Source organism: Myotis daubentonii, chromosome 16, assembly GCF_963259705.1.
Source record: "Myotis daubentonii chromosome 16, mMyoDau2.1, whole genome shotgun sequence".
Classification (NCBI taxonomy): domain Eukaryota; kingdom Metazoa; phylum Chordata; class Mammalia; order Chiroptera; family Vespertilionidae; genus Myotis; species Myotis daubentonii.
In genome coordinates this window covers 44,066,529-44,082,073 of record NC_081855.1, presented here as the reverse complement: position 1 = coordinate 44,082,073, position 15,545 = coordinate 44,066,529, and the positions used below count along the sequence as shown (strand labels likewise).

Genomic DNA, 15,545 nt, shown 5'->3' with positions numbered 1-15,545 from the left:
AGGTATCTGGGGTTTGTTTACCTTCTATAATTGAAACTTTGTTGCTTTTGAGTGGAGCTCAGAGCTGTCGGCAGGCTGGCTTCCTCCATCACTGGAGCAAGCAAGCCTCCTGCTCACTCCAGCTCCGTGGCTGCTGGCTGCCATCTTGGTTGGGTTAATTTGCATATAGTCGCTCTGATTGGCTGGTGGGCGTGGCTTAAGGTGTAGCAAAAGTATGGTCAATTTGCATGTTTGTCTTTTATTAGTATAGGATTTTACAATTACACTTTACTTTCAGTATTATTGTACATTGGGTTCAAGTGCACAGCATAGTGCTTGGACAATCATATACTTTACAAAGTGTTCCTGCTGATATTTTCAGAACCCAGCTGTCACCATACCCCTCACTCATGCTCTCACCCACCTGTTGTCTATGTCCATTGGTTAGGCCTATATGCTTGCATTTAAGTCCTTTGGTTCATCTCTCCCCCTATTCCTCGCTCCCCTACCTTCCCTTTGAGGGTTTTTGGTCTGATTGATACTTCTCTGTCTCTGGATCTGTTTTTGGGGGGTAATGTGGGGATAAATACACATATGTAATAACTTAATAAAAAAATTAGAAAAACATAAAAAATAAAATGTTACAGCAAGAATGTAAACTAAAATAAAAAAGTTTAAAAAAAAAGACATTGTCCAGTATGCCACAACGTTGGTGAACCTTAAGGACATCATATTAAGTTAAATAAGCCCGTCTCAAAATGACAAATATTGTGTGGTTCCACTTATATGAAGTACTTAGAGTAGTCAAATCATAGAGACAGAAAGTATAAAGGTGGTTACCAGGAGCTGGTGAGGAGGAGAGAATGGGGAATTATTGTTTAATAGGTATAGGGTTTCAGATTTACAAGATGAAAAGAGTTATGGGGATGGGTCATGGCGATGGCTACACAACAAAATGAGTGAGTTTAATACCACTGAACTATAGGCTTATAATGAATATGATGGGCCCAGTGTAAATGGGAGGAAGTGTAAATGGGTGCAGCCTTTTTGGAGGACAATTTGGCAATATCTTCCAACTCTACAGTAAACATATCCTTTGAATTTCCATGTTTAGACATCTATTCAGGGGGAAACACTGACGCATATAAACAAAGAAGCATATACAAAGTATATCATGCATATAACAGCAAATTGTTAATGATACAGAGACCACCTAAATGTTCAGCAATTGAAATATGTTTAAATAAATTATGAATCACTTATATAATAGAATATTAGATAGCAGTTGTTTTAAAAGGGGGGATACTAACATGCCATCTCTCCAAGACATAATGTTAAGCCCAGCCAGCGTGCCTCAGTGGTTGAGCATCAACCTATGAACCAGGAGGTCACGGTTCGATTCCCGGACAGGGCACATGCCCAAGTTGTGGGCTCAATTCCCAGTAAGGGGCATGCAGGAGGCAGCTGATCCATGATTCTCTCTCATCATTGATGTATCTATCTCCCTCTCCCTTCCTCATTCAATAAAAAATATATTTTAAAAAAGACATAATGTTAAGTGAATAAAGCAAAATAATACATACAGTATAATTCTATTTCTGCAGCAAAGATACATATTTGCATATACATAAGTGTGTTTTCAAATTATAGGAAAGGACTTAGAAAAATACATACAAAACACATGAGAAAAATTTTTTAAAGATGATGTTAATTAAGTGATAGTAGTTGTGTCTAAGTCACTTTTAGGGAGGGATTAGGGAGTCCTCCCCTTACCAAGACTGCTCTGTAGGGTCCTCCTGCAAGTTCTTTGGGGCTGTGCACCTTGGCCCCACACACTCACCAAGGCCATGCTACTCAGCAGTCTGGCATCTGGTCACACACCTCGGATTTGCATTTGGGCTTGTTCTTTGTTGTGCTCTTTGTTGTGCTCTGTGCTGCCTTGGGCAATTGATCTCACCCTGTCCTGAACTGCATGTCTTCTTCAGGTATCCTGGTCCCTCCTTCAGATGGAGGGGTCCTGGGTGCTGTACCCTTTGAGCAGCCAAAGAGTCTGAGATGCTGGGTGGGAGCTAACTACCTGGAATGGCCGGTCTGAGCCCTCCTCTCTTGGCTCGCTTAGTGTTCCTATGATCTCAGAGAACCTCATCCTGGCCTCCCCACAGGTGCTCATGAGGTGCTTGTCCCAGATCTGACCCCAAGGACAAAGCAGGCTTCTCTTCATGCCTATAGTCATTGGAGTTTTACCTCTATACCCCTTTCTCTCAAATTCTGTAATTGGGATAAGAAAGAGGGCAGGCTTCTTAGGCCCCTGTGCAACTGTTAACAGTCTTTTTCCTGTAGTTCAGCTCATTGTAGCTCACCCACACAGGCCTCTCTCTAGGGACCTGTCAGTATGGAGCAGGGTAAGCTTAGAGACCACCAGCCATCACGAGTGGACCCTTAAAAAATTAGAGAAAGAAAGAGTGGACCCTGTCTCTCAATTCCCAAGGGTCATGCCAGCTTGTGATTTGTACATCCATCTCCTCAGATGAGTGTGGGGCGTGGCTACAGTGTTTTGGCTAGGTTCAAGCCTCAGACTAATGAAAGGGCAGGGTCCTCTCATTGCCACAGGCAAGTCCCAGCTGGAGGGCAGGGCCCTCCCAGCACAATTATAGCCAACAGCTATGGTTGTAAGCTTGAACCTATGGTCTGAACACGCAGCCCCACGTGCCTTGTGAGAGTTCAGGTGCATGTAGTTGAGTGAGGCTGGAACTCACAAGAATGCTGTCAACAACGTGATCACGCCCCTACTTTGCCTCATGGCATCTGCTATAAAATAAAGACATGGCTTGTGGGTGCTGGCGCTGTCTCCTCATCAGGGAGCAGCGTCCCACCGAGACCCAGCTTTCATTCTCTTGTCTGTCTTTTCTCAATCCTTTCACCCCCCACCCCTCCACTCAGGATCACCTTTGGCCATAACAGATGAGCAACCTTACTACCTACCTTTGTGATTAAGGAGTGATCTTCTTCCACCCCAACTTGGGGATCTCACCCCTGGATGGCACCAAGGCACAACCCGTTCACCATCTCTCCCAGAAGCACATTGAAGCCTCCTGGAATGGGACCTCCAGGAGGCACCAGGTGGAATAACATGTAGCTTCATAGTTTTAAGCTCTTACTCTGAAATTCTAAGTTATACACAAAAAATTATTTTCTTTGGCCACTTTTTCTAATGACACCAGAGAAACCAGTGACAAGTTGTGATGTAGCAATGAATTCTGTTTGGATTTGCATCTATAAGAAAACATACCGTAATTACAGAGAAACCCAGTTATGAAATAGAACAAAGTAACTAGATCATGTTGTACCTTTCCTGTTCTACTGCCCCACCCCACACTCCTCTCTGGTGTCACTGAGGGTATAAATTGGGGCTGGGATCAGTGTGTGCATTCACATCAAAGGCCAACATGAAGACAGGAACAGCCTTTGTCCTAGTGGCTTTTGTCATCTTGGGGATGGAGATGGCCTTCGCTCAGAGACATCCTCCTGGAGGTAAGGGTGCTGAGGGGGTCCTACCTGAGAGCAGAGGAGGCTCAGAGCCCAGCTTCTTACCTGGGATGATGTAGCACAGAAACAGGCTGCGGAGTGGACATTTGGTATTGATCAGACCCACTTTCTTTAACCTTCATGAGTGATCACCTTGTGTTTCCCATTCTTCTTTTTTAATCCTCACCTGAGAGATGCTTATTGATTTGAGAGAGAGAGAGAGAGAGAGAGAGAGAGAGAGAGAGAGAGAGAGAGATGAGAGAGGACATCAATTGGTTGCCTACTATACGTGCCCCAAGTGGGGATTGAACCTGCAAAACTTTCAGTGTGTGGGGCGATGCTCCAACCAACTGAGCCACACCAGCCAGGGCCCCATCTTATCAGATCAGGTTGGGCCTTATTAACAGTTGGGGCTCTCTCTAGATGTGCCTGGGATGTAGGGCTCCAAGACAGAGTAGCTCCGGGAAGAACATGGGGTACGTGTGAGGTGGAAAGACGGATGTCTGGGATCAGAGATGTTTCTAATATCTTATAAGGAGGAAAGAAGAGGCTTATGACAGAGCAGGTTTCTTGCCTGCTGGGACTGGGCAGCCATTGCAGCATGGAGAACATTCTCCTAAGGGCCTGACTGTGACAATGGGGGCTTCAGTGTGAGGGTGGAGCTGCCAAGGCTGAGGGAGGGTGCAGGAGTAAAAGGAAGAAATGAAAGAGGTGGGAGTCCTGCCAGCAGTGAGCCCTTAGACTTCTAACAGAAGTTTTTATACCTGGTTAGTGACTATTCCAGACTCCACAAGCACCATTTCAGGGGGAAACAGACCTGGACTCTGCCCCAAGGCGCCCAAGCAAGTCACTGGGCTTTGTACTAACAGCTGCAGAGGAGATGACTCATGTCCCAGGGGAATGAAATGCTGCAGCAATGGATGTGGCCATGTATGCAAACCTGCTATCCATGTGGTGAGTATAAATCAGTCAAGAGCTGACAAGGGTGTTAACTATTCCCCAGTGCACTTTCCTGGGGCCGATGGATGTTCACATGTCCACTGCACATAAGAATCTGGGTAACTCCAAGAAAAAGAGGCTGGAAGTGAATGGCAGAAGGACACCTGGCTGCATTATCTAAGACTCTCTCCTCAAAGCGAAGCCCTATCCCTGTCTCTGTCCCCGAGGGGGCACTCAGTTGAGACAAGTAACCATGATCCTAGATTCACAGGTCATTATTGACCCAGGGTTTGTCACCCTCCTTCCCCTTCCCCACCAAGGGGGCTTCACTCTTTCTTGAAGATGGGTGATCCTGGGAGGCAGAGGGAAAGGAAAGAGAACCCCAATTATGGAGTATCTCCTGTGTCAGTCAGGCATTGTGCTGAAGTTGAGATAAAAAGGTAAACGCAGCTAGTTCATGGAGACAGAACTATGTAAATAATTACAACCCAGGGTGACCACAGCTTGGCACAAATTTCTACTAAGGTCTATGGAGGCACCAGAAAGAGTTATTGGTTTTGCCTGGGTGGGTGGATCAGTGGAGGTTGGGAAGGTGGTCAGAGAGTAGAGAACATTTAAGGAAGAGCTTAAAGGAGGCATACAGTTTGCCACAGTAAGGAAGGGCAGTACAGATGATGGGGAAATGTGGGTCCTACGCTGGAGATGGGAAAGTGATTGAGATTGTGCTCAGTAGAAGTTGCAACATCTCAGTAGAGGATCATCCAAACCAGACTCCAGAAAGGAATGAGCTGCCTTGCCAAAGAGTTTGGTAGACTGCTGGAGGTTTCTGAGCAGAGGAAATGTCATGATCAAATTTATATTTTAAAAGGATGGTGTTGATGACCATGTTGATGACCATGTGGCATAAGAATGTGGGGTGTAAGCATGCCTGGAGACCAGCCCCAGAAGATTTCTCATGAATGCATGGATCCAATGCTTGGCATAACATTTTCCACACACCATTCCTGGCAAGTGTCTATCTCTTGACGTGCAGTCCTAGAAGATGAAGATCTAAAATGGTGGAGTGGCCGATTCTAAAGAGCTTGTGTCCAAAATAAATTTTACTTGTGGCATTATTACGACTGTGTAACTCTTCCTATTTAGACATTCTTTCTAGTGGACCCTCTGTGTGCCCTGTACTGAGCCCATGAATACGAGGCACTCAGGATAGATCAGAGGCAAGGTCTGCCAGCTAGTTTCTTTCCTCCTTCCGTGTCCATGTATCTAAACAGGGCAAAGGGCATGATAATATTTTCTCAAGCATTCTATGAATATGCTTTTGGTCAAGAAAAACTGACCTTGTAGCAAATAACAGGCCTATAGTCGCAGCCTGTACTAGGGCAAGACTTAGAAGGCGTATGAGCAGAAGCAACTGTGGAGATACTCTATTCTAAGGCAGTACACCGACATGTAGCAGGACTGGATGCCTAACACGATGAGAGCAACCCTGGCCCTTGGGATGTGGGGCTTTGAGTGGCATGGGCTGGGGAGTGGTTAGGAGGTAGGATAAGTTGGGACATAGGCTCTGTGGGTGGAGTCTTTGATTCAGAGTTTTCCTGAGGCAGAGGATAAGCCTGGGTCTCCCAAAGAAGCCCTGACAAAAGCGATGGTCTGGGCTGACCCTACAAGCTCCATCTCCCAGTGCTCTCTGTTCACTCTTCCACCTCGATTGCCCCACGTAGCCTCTGCCATGGTCTGCCATGCCTGCTTGTCCCTGCCGTCTATCACATCTTATAACACCAGTGGCCCATGGCCTCACCAGCCTGTGCATTGAAATGAGGGCATATTAGCTTCGATGTCTTCTTTTACTGGCTGGTCATCCACACCCCAAATCCCACCGTGCTTCTGTCTTTCTTGGTCATTACTGGGGGTTCATGAGCACACCCACAACATGTTCTCAAACAATTTCAACTATCTGCTATTCTGTATAAAGATTCTCTCTTTTACCATCCAGCATGGCTAGAGAGCGAACCACAAATCCTGAGTAGGGGTGGTTGGGGATTGAGAAATTGAAAGAAAGAGACAGACACAGAGACAGAAAGGAAAACCTGGGGCCGATGGGACAGCTGGCTCTCTGATGGAGAGACGGTGACCCAGAGCTGGCGCAGCATGTTTATTTTATACAGTATGATACCAGGAAGTTTTACTAAAGTTTAAGATAAAGAAAATTATGTGAAACATGGTTAAAGATCAAGCTGTAATTTTTCATTCTTGTGGCTTCTTTATAAAGGTCACTTCTGGCTGGACCTGGATAATTGTGTCCGTTCTTGGCGCCTGGCTGAACTTAGATAATGAAACCCACCCCTGGCGCCAGAGCTAAAGGTCAGGCTGACCACACACCTGCCTCTGGCAAGGTATGTTTCCAGGGCGTGGCTCTGCCAGACGCCACTGAATTCAGATGACAATCAGCTCAGGGGCCTTTCCCAGGCGCTCTCTACAATTCTGAATGCCAAGGTATGACCTTCCCCTGCAAAGATACTTGAGGATGGCATCCTACAACGTCCACTTATGTTTCTGACCTTTAGTTAGTCCTGACGTTTACACAGGCTCTGTAGGCATGCAGACATGTCAGACTCTGTGGTCACCCAGATTTTGGAGCCATAGGTTAGAGGAGGATAATTAACACTCACCACGCACAGGCCCTTTCACATGTAGTATCTCACTTTACACTCACCACAGCTCTATAATATCATCTCAGTAGCAGAATTGTTTGTAAATTTTACAAATTAAGAGACAGAGCATTCCAAGTAGCTAAATGACTTGCCCAACGTTACGCTCCTTTTTTAAAAAAATTGTTTTTATTGGTTTCAGAAAGAAGAGTAGAGAGGGAGAGAGAGATAGAAACATCAATGATGAGAGAGAACCATTGATTGGCTGTCTCCCGCATGTCCCCCACTGGGGACTGAGCCCACAACGTGGGCATGTGCCCCTACTGGAATCAAACCATGACCTCCTGGTTCATAGATCAATGCTCAACCACTGAGCAAAACTAGCCAAGCCCAACACTCTTAATGAGTAGAGGAGCCAGTCTTCTCCTCGATGTCGGTTTGGCTTTTAGGTAAATGCTCCATGGCCTGTACCATGCTTACCTTCTCTTCTAAAGAGGGAAGATATTCACTGGCAGGGCTCTCCTGGCCAGGTGTTACAGTCTCAATAGAAAGACACGTATGGATTATCTATTAACACCAGGACAGGGAGCGTGGAGCAGAAGGGCATTGACTGGGTCTTTTCTCTTTCCACATCGTCATCTGCAACCGGCTTTATAAGATTTAAAGGAAAGTTTGCTCAGAACCCTTTGGGATTCCCCTGCCCACCTATATTTTTAAAAATGAATAATTATATATTTTTGGTAGGCATTTTTCAGTCAGCCAAAGCTCTTCATCACCTCTGGGCTGGCTGCCTCTCCCATGTACAGCCTATGTGGCCTCTTGACCACCCATCATAAAACTGACTGTACCCCTGAACCCACCTAAGGGTACTAGCAATTTATGAGGTCAATATTTTGCCCAAAGGACCTCCAACTTGTGGCATTTCAGAAACTGGGACAAATGAAGCATAATTGGAAGGGTTTCTTCCTGCAGCCCCAGAATTTGGATCCAGGTCCCCTGGTGAAACATCAAGTACTCCACATTCTAAAGAGAAGCCCAGCCCTAGCTGGTTTGGCTCAGGAGATAGAGCATCGGTCTGTGAACTGGAGGGTCCCAGGTTCATTCCAGTCAAAGCCATGTACCTGGGCTGGAGGCTAGGCCCCCAGTGGGGGGCATGCAGGAGGCAGCTGGTCAATGACTCTCTCATAATGAATGTTTCTACCTCCCTCTCCCTTCCTTTCTGAAATCAATAAAATTATTTTTAAAATTTCTTTATTGATTAAGTTATTACATATGTGTCCTTATCCCCACATTACCCCCTATTCCCCCAATCATACCCTCGCCCCCCTGTTGCCTGTGTCCATTGGTTAGGCCTATATGCTTGCCTATAAGTCCTTTGGTTGATCTCTCCCCCTTCCCCCCACCCTCCCCTACCTTCCCTCTGAGGTTTGACGATCTGATCGATGCTTCTCTGTCTCTGGATCTGTTTTTGTTTATCCGTTTATGTTGTTCATTATATTCCACAAAGGAGTGAGATCGTGTGATATTTATCTTTCTCTGACTGGCTTATTGCACTTAGCACAGTGCTCTCTCAGCTGTCACTGCAGGGCCTTATTCAGAGGCTACAAACTGGCCCTGCCATTCCTAATCAGCCCAGCCATCCTTGGCTCCCATTAAGACATTTTATGGGCCCTGACCGGTTTGTCTCAGTGAACAGAACATCGGCCTGCAGACTGAAGGGTCCCAGGTTCAATTCCGGTCAAGAGCATGTACCTTGGTTGCGGGCACATCCCCAGTAGGAGGTGTGCAGGAGGCAGCTGATGGATGTTTCTAACTTTCTATCCCTCTCCCTTCCTCTCTGTAAAAAATCAATAAAATATGTATTTTTTTTAAAAGACATTTTATGGGACACAGTGTTCATGGCCAAAAGTGATCCATGCCTCCCACCCATCCCCACTGCCATTGGGAAGGAAAGGGGGCGTATTTTCCCCCCAAAAAATGAAGTGTGCTTCAGAAAATCACTCATCTAGATTAGGACTGCCTATAAGAAGGGAGTGTGTGAAAGCTCACTCCCCAACTGATTGGTTACTGCGTCCCCACCCCCCTCCACCCCAATGCTGCCTGATGACAGACATCCTGGAAGAGTTTAACATCGGGAGTTTGGGTTGTCAGAAATAAAGATAGACAAGATAAGGTGGAAGTCTGTGCTAGGAAAATTACAAGTATCAAATGGGCAAAGATACCACACCTGCCTAGGTACCCAGCAGTGGAGAGAACCAGGCCAAACCAGAAGGAGACTAAGATCACCTCCTTACCACTTGCAGCTGACTTAGGACCGCCCCTGCCTGCTCTTTTACCGCCTCTCTCTGCCATCAATCTCAGAGGCTCGAGGGCTCAGAACATAGAGAGGAGACAGGGAAGAATGGACTGTACCCTCACTAGCTAGCACCCAGTTCCTAGGTTGTAATTTCCATAAGGATGTATTCCTCATTCCTAGCCTGTGCTCAGCCCAGAGAAGACATTTGGTAATTGTGTTAAAAAATGAATTTGTGAATGAAAGTACATAATAAAAGTTAGTGCCCACCTTCCACGCCCTTTCTCAGTCACTCATGTCTTTCCTGGTTTAGGAGTGTTATTTGTCAATCAGAGGAGGATGTCCTGTTGGCTCAGAGACTTGCTTCGGTAACGACGTGGCATGACCCAGGGTGCACACGGTGTGTGTTCTGAAGAACTGTCAGTCTGGGCAGGGCTTAGGCTCCCACAATCCTTAGTCCCACCCTTAGCCTTGCATTTCAGCTCAGTGGGCAGAAGGGAATACCTTTCAGCTGTTCTCACTCAGCTCTGCTGCTGCATTTGTACCACAGACTTCCAACAGCACCATGAAGTGGGTGGGCTTCCTCCTCCTTGTGACCATCATCACCCTCAGCGCAGAGGTACAGGAGCTCCAGGCTTCGGTGGTACCCTTGAAACTGTTGGGTGAGTCCAGGCAGAATGCAGCCCTGTTTTCTTGAATGAGGGAGCCAGAAAGTTGGACATCATGGCCCAGTGTGTGCGGGTTGGGAGCGGGGCGGGACGGGGGGTAGAGAAACAAGAGAAGGACAAATATTCTAGTCAAGGAGTCATTGCAAGGACCCACTTTGACTGCAGAATCTCTTTTCTTCTGCTTCCACTTTCTCCGCCTCCTTTCCCGGGTCACCCCTCCACCTGGACTCTCCTCCACTCCTCCTCTACCCCCTCATCAGCCACCTTCCGCCTCTCCAGCATCTCTCTCTCTCTCTACCAGTTTCTTCATCTCTTGCTTCAAATAAATTGGATTGTCTAGAGAAAGTGTGTTCTTAACTATGTTGAACACTAATCACCTCAGTCTCTTCCTTTCACCATAGACATTTTCAAAGAAGTAATCTTAATTCTCCACCCATACTTCATCCCTTAACCCCTTGAAGCCTGACTAGAGTCTCCATTGCTGCCCCTATCACTGCTGAAACTTCTCTCCTGGATCCTGTTGACAAATCTCTTTACTCTCTTCAGGAGCCAAAGTCTTTCGCCTCTGCAGCATCTGGCAAATTTTTGCCCCCTCCACCAACTCGCAAACTGTATTTCTTTCTCCTTCCCAAAGACTATTAGATTCCACTCTTACCCCTCTGTCTTCTTTGCTCTACTTCCTCTCCATGCAACTGGTTGCCAATTATCGCCCGTTCTTTGAAATTGTCTCTTGCATATTTTCCTTCCTTTCCACCCCCCATTGCCACGCTATATTTCCAGCCCTGATTACCCCATGCTTGAGCCTGTGCCATAGCTTCTTAGCAGCTCTTCCTGCCCCCCTCTTCCTCCTGAAGTTTAATTGCTTGTTGAATCCTGGTTCATTCTGTGCTGTGACACTAGAATAACCTTCATAAGCAAACAGCAATCATGCTTCCCTCTTGGCTTGCCCAATGAAATCCAAACTCCTCAGGTACTCAAGATCCATCCTCTGTAACTTTGTCCCCTGCCTACTTTTCCTGCTTAACTTCCAGCAGTTTTCTAATACTTACCCACCTTCTGCTTGCCATTCCTCCTGTATTCCTTGTATTTCAGGGTGAAGAGGGAGGCAGAGAGGCACCTAGGACACAACGTTTAAGAAACTACTCATTCTCAGAGTTGTGCAAATGCCTCCTTAAATATTGTGCCCACGGCACCTTACCTGCCTGTTCCATTTTCCCTTTGTGGACTTTTGCTAGTAATTATTTTCTCTTCTCACAACACTCTACTGCCCCTCTCAATTCTGCCTTTAAAAATTCCTCACCTTTTTCTGATTAATTGGAAATAAATGTCTTCTCTCTTCGGAGCCCCTTTAGTCCTTTGGATATACTTTTCTCAGGACGTTTATCACAAGGTGCTTTGTCGTTAGTGCTTTAAACATGTCTTATTTTCATTGTTAGACTCTAGGCTGCAGGTAATGACCCTATCTTACGTCTTTGTATTTCCTGAGTGACTTACCTCTATGATTTGTACATAGTAAGAAATCAGATATAATGAGTGTTCAAACTTCCGTGAGCAGGGACAAGAAGTTTTTAACCCTCTCATCATAAATCAACAAAAGCTAACAGAAACATGGGAGGATAGTACTAATTTGCTCTGAAATCTGCAAGTGCATTGTAGACACCCCACCAGGTCCCCTTCTTACACATCTTTAAAGTAGTCCGTGTTTTATTGGGATTATGTGAATGTATAATTTTTAACTAAAATATATAAGATGTTGCCCAGCCAGTGTTGCTCAGTGGTTGAGCATCGACCTATGAACCAGGAGGTCCTGGTTCAATTCCTGGTCAGGGCACATGCCCGGGTTGTATGCTCAATCCCCTGGGGGGTTGGGGGGGCGGGGTTGCAGGAGGCAGCTGATCGATGATTCTCTCTCATCATTGATGTTTTTATCTCTCTCTCTTCCTCTCTCTGAAATCAATAACATATTTTTAAAAACTTAAAAATAAAATATATGATATTAATGAATGTTATTCTGAAAGTAATCATTTAAATTACATTATGTATTAAACTAAAAGAAAAGAAGATGTAACTGGCTCCTTAAACAAGGGCTGTCCTCTCTAGCCCCTGTACCTAAAGCATAATGTATTCAGCTGGTCTCGTCGAATGTAGGCACCTGCGTTGAGCTCTGCAGCGGTGACTGGGACTGTGACCTAGGGGAGCACTGCATCAGCAATGGGTGTGGCCACATCTGTGCTACAGACTAAGGACAGGTAAAAACATCAGGCCTTTCTTTCTGCCTTCAAACCTTGTCCAAGCCAGGCAGGCTGTACACTTGGCCCTGATGGGACTTTTCAGAAATGGATGTGACAGAAGCCTGTCTCTCTGTGGTCTCTCCCCCTTCACCAATACTCCCCGCCCCCCAAAGAAGCATCTACCATAGAATAGTGGTTTCCAATTTAAAATAATTTAATTACCCAGTATATTCTGGAAAGAAGACTATTTGATCAAAGAAGAGATAAAAATCACCCATAATCCCAGAATGGCACCTGCTTAACACTTCGGTGAATACTTTAAACACATACAATTATATAATGTTTATGTAAAAATAAGATAATCTTTTGATTTCTTGATTATTTCACTTAGAAATAGCTAGTGAACAACTCTTCATGTCAACACCAATGCTTTTCTATACCATCAACTTTAATAGCCTTATAGAAGTCCATCATACATGCTCATATATTTAGCAACCTCCATTAATACAAATTTAATATATTTCTTATTTTTATATTATTAATATGGCTGTAATGAATAGTAAATTAGTGTACATGCCCTTATTCATTTTTGTTGAGATAAATTCTAAGTATAATTAATGACCAAAGAATATGCTCATTTTAAGCTTTTAATGTGCAGTTCCATATTCACCTATGAAAACCCCCTTCCTCTAAAAATATTTCAGGGTCCTCATAGGATAGTGTTTTTCATTTTTTAATTTTCAGTAGCCATTAAATGAAAACAAATCATACTTAAAAGTTACTGTGATTCAGTTTTTATTACAAATTAAGTTGAATTGGTCCTTTAGGACAGAGATGAAAAAGCTGGAACTTCTTTCGATCCCCTCCCTCCCTAGCCTTCCCTGCTAGCAGATGTGGCAAACCTCTGCCTTGCTCTTTCTTATTTTACCCCCTTCTTCTTCCTTTTAAAAAAATTTTCCCCTTCCTCCCTTTCACTATTTCCCCTTGGAAAAAAATTTTAATTAATTAAGTTGTATTAAATACAACAGAATCAACATATAATTTAAAAATAACCCATTTGGGTTCATAATCTATTATTTGTCCAATCCACCTACAATCCTTGGGATGTTTTTTGCCTTGCTGATCTAACACATAATATTTTGTCCATTTTTCAGATGAAGACTTATCTTAAGGGTCATCCTTCTCTGATAATTGATCACCTCTCCCTAGAATTCCTATCTTCAAACATGTGGCTGTTTGGAGCTCCTTGCACAGGAAGACAGATGAAAATGGGGGCCTGTGGATGAAGATTATAAGGGATGGTGGAGAAGGAAAAAAAAATCTGTTCCTCTTAATAAATCAGCATTGTAAAAAAAAAAAAAAAAAAGTACCCACACTACCTGACTTATTTGGGCAGGGGTGATGAGGAGGAGAAAGAGAAGGTGGGGGCTGGATGACATTTGTTGAACACTTATTATACAACAAGGACTGTATTATATTCTCCACAAGCACTGTCCAATTTATCCTTACAACAGCCTTGTGACTATGCTTATTATCATTACCATTTTATATATATGGATACTGAGGCTTGGAGAAATTAAGTAATTTATTCAAAGTCATATGTATCAGGGTCTTAACTATAATCCCATGCAACCTAAGATGAGCCATGCCAAACCCAAATCCTTTTCACAGTCTCTTTTATGCCACTTCCACTGTGATGATAAACAGGCCTCCCATCCTTCTAGCCCAGTATGTTGGACATCTCTTATGCACTGCTTCAAATACTCTTCCCTTTACATTCCTATTGTAATCATTGCTACAGTAATTAGTTTATCTCAGTCATCTATCAATTTAGCATAAAATAATTTGTCGAGCCTTGCCTTGCATTTGTACTCTAGTACGCCACACCTCTAACTTTTGCCTTGGGGCTTCTTTGACTATACAATAAGAGCTTCCTGCAGGAACCATCACATACTGATGCTTGCTCAACTCAGAAGCACTGGAGAATTCATGCTTGATGGGCCAACATTTGACAATAAAGGTCAAAGACTTACAGGTATGTGGTTACCCCTTCCATTCCTGGGAGGGGGGAGGGGTTCTGAGAGCATTATGAATGCTCTCCCCTCCCTCCCTAGCCTTCCCTGCTAGCAGATGTGGCAAACCTCTGCCTTGCTCTTTCTTATTTTACCCCCTTCTTCTTCCTTTTAAAAAAAATTAAAGGCTTCTCAGAAAGTCCTGAGGATTGGGGAATCACTCACCCCTTGCAATGGCCAACTCAATAGCATATATTTGTATTGATTCTTCTTTCTTCCATGTTCATTCCTGAATAATTCACTCACATACTAACCTTAACTGAGGCTCTGCTTTTTGAGAACTCAAACTAAAACATCAGTGACTACATATCAACTCCAACTCTTCTCTGAGCAAGTGCTTAAATATCACAAATACATATACATACATCACATACATATGTGCACATCCCAAAATAATAATAGTAAGCATAATGAAATCTAAATTCAAACAAAAAGTAAGTATTTCTCCCCAAATAAGCCCAAAGTCTTCAGAGAATTAGCTCTTCCAAGAACATACTCCCAATTTTCATTGCTGAACAGAAGTGCTTTATTCTCAGGACAAAACATGTACATTCAGGTGACTTCCAGGTTTCCCCCAAGAGCCATGGGTGAGAATTTGCTTTATATCTGCATAACTCGAAGGTTTTCCCAGTCTACCCAAATGTAAATTCCAAGACTGAACACTGTTCACAGCTTTTAAATGGCTCTTCTCTTTTCCAGCATTTTGCGTTTACGCTTTCAGGAAACCTTCGGGGTGTCCGATCTCACCAGGTCACCCTTGGGCGGGTTCTATTTTACATGGTTCCGTTCGAGCTCCTGAATTACTTGTGGGGTGAGATGTCTCAAAATCCACAGGGGGAGTCCCCACCAGCCGCAAGGAATACGGGGGAGCGTAACCTTATTCGGGGCGGTTTTGTGCCTGGGAAAAGGCCAGGGGCTGTGACAGATGTCCGCAGAGGAATGGAGTAGAGCCAGAAGTTTCTGCCATCCCCAATGGCCCCCCTCCAACTCCAGCCCGAATCGGAGGCGCTGGTACTCAACAGGAACGTCACCCCTGCTCAGGAGCAAACTTTCTGGGAGAACAAACACAGTCTCCACCTTCCGTCAGGGCCCAGGGAGAGGTGAGCGGGGGGAAGTCTCCGAGCTAAATACGGCAGGTATTTAGCTCCAGCCTCGGGAACTGTTCCCGCCAGCCCCGGAACCCTAAGGCT

At 44.7% G+C, this 15,545-nt stretch overlaps 1 protein-coding gene and 2 long non-coding RNA genes across 6 annotated transcripts in view; 2 read left to right on the top strand and 1 right to left on the bottom strand.

Annotated features, from left to right (window-relative positions):
- LOC132218775 (WAP four-disulfide core domain protein 18-like) overlaps positions 1-5,558 on the top strand; it is a 46,577-nt gene extending 41,019 nt beyond the window's left edge. For 2 of the 4 annotated variants that reach the window (XR_009449263.1, XR_009449265.1), the window contains exons 2-3: positions 4,310-4,458; positions 5,312-5,558. The gene's annotated coding sequence lies outside the window, so the exon portion shown is untranslated. Of the gene's footprint in view, positions 1-3,354; positions 3,511-4,309; positions 4,459-5,311 lie in introns of those variants that run through there. The other 2 variants (XR_009449262.1, XR_009449266.1) reach the window with 2 other exon arrangements.
- Positions 1-15,545, bottom strand: part of LOC132218786 (uncharacterized) — a 449,343-nt gene that overhangs the window by 206,942 nt on the left and 226,856 nt on the right. The gene's annotated exons all lie outside the window — the stretch shown is intronic.
- LOC132218774 (uncharacterized) lies at positions 9,805-13,632 on the top strand. The gene is made up of 3 exons (XR_009449261.1): positions 9,805-10,046; positions 12,201-12,301; positions 13,438-13,632. It is a non-coding gene; the product is annotated as an uncharacterized LOC132218774 (long non-coding RNA).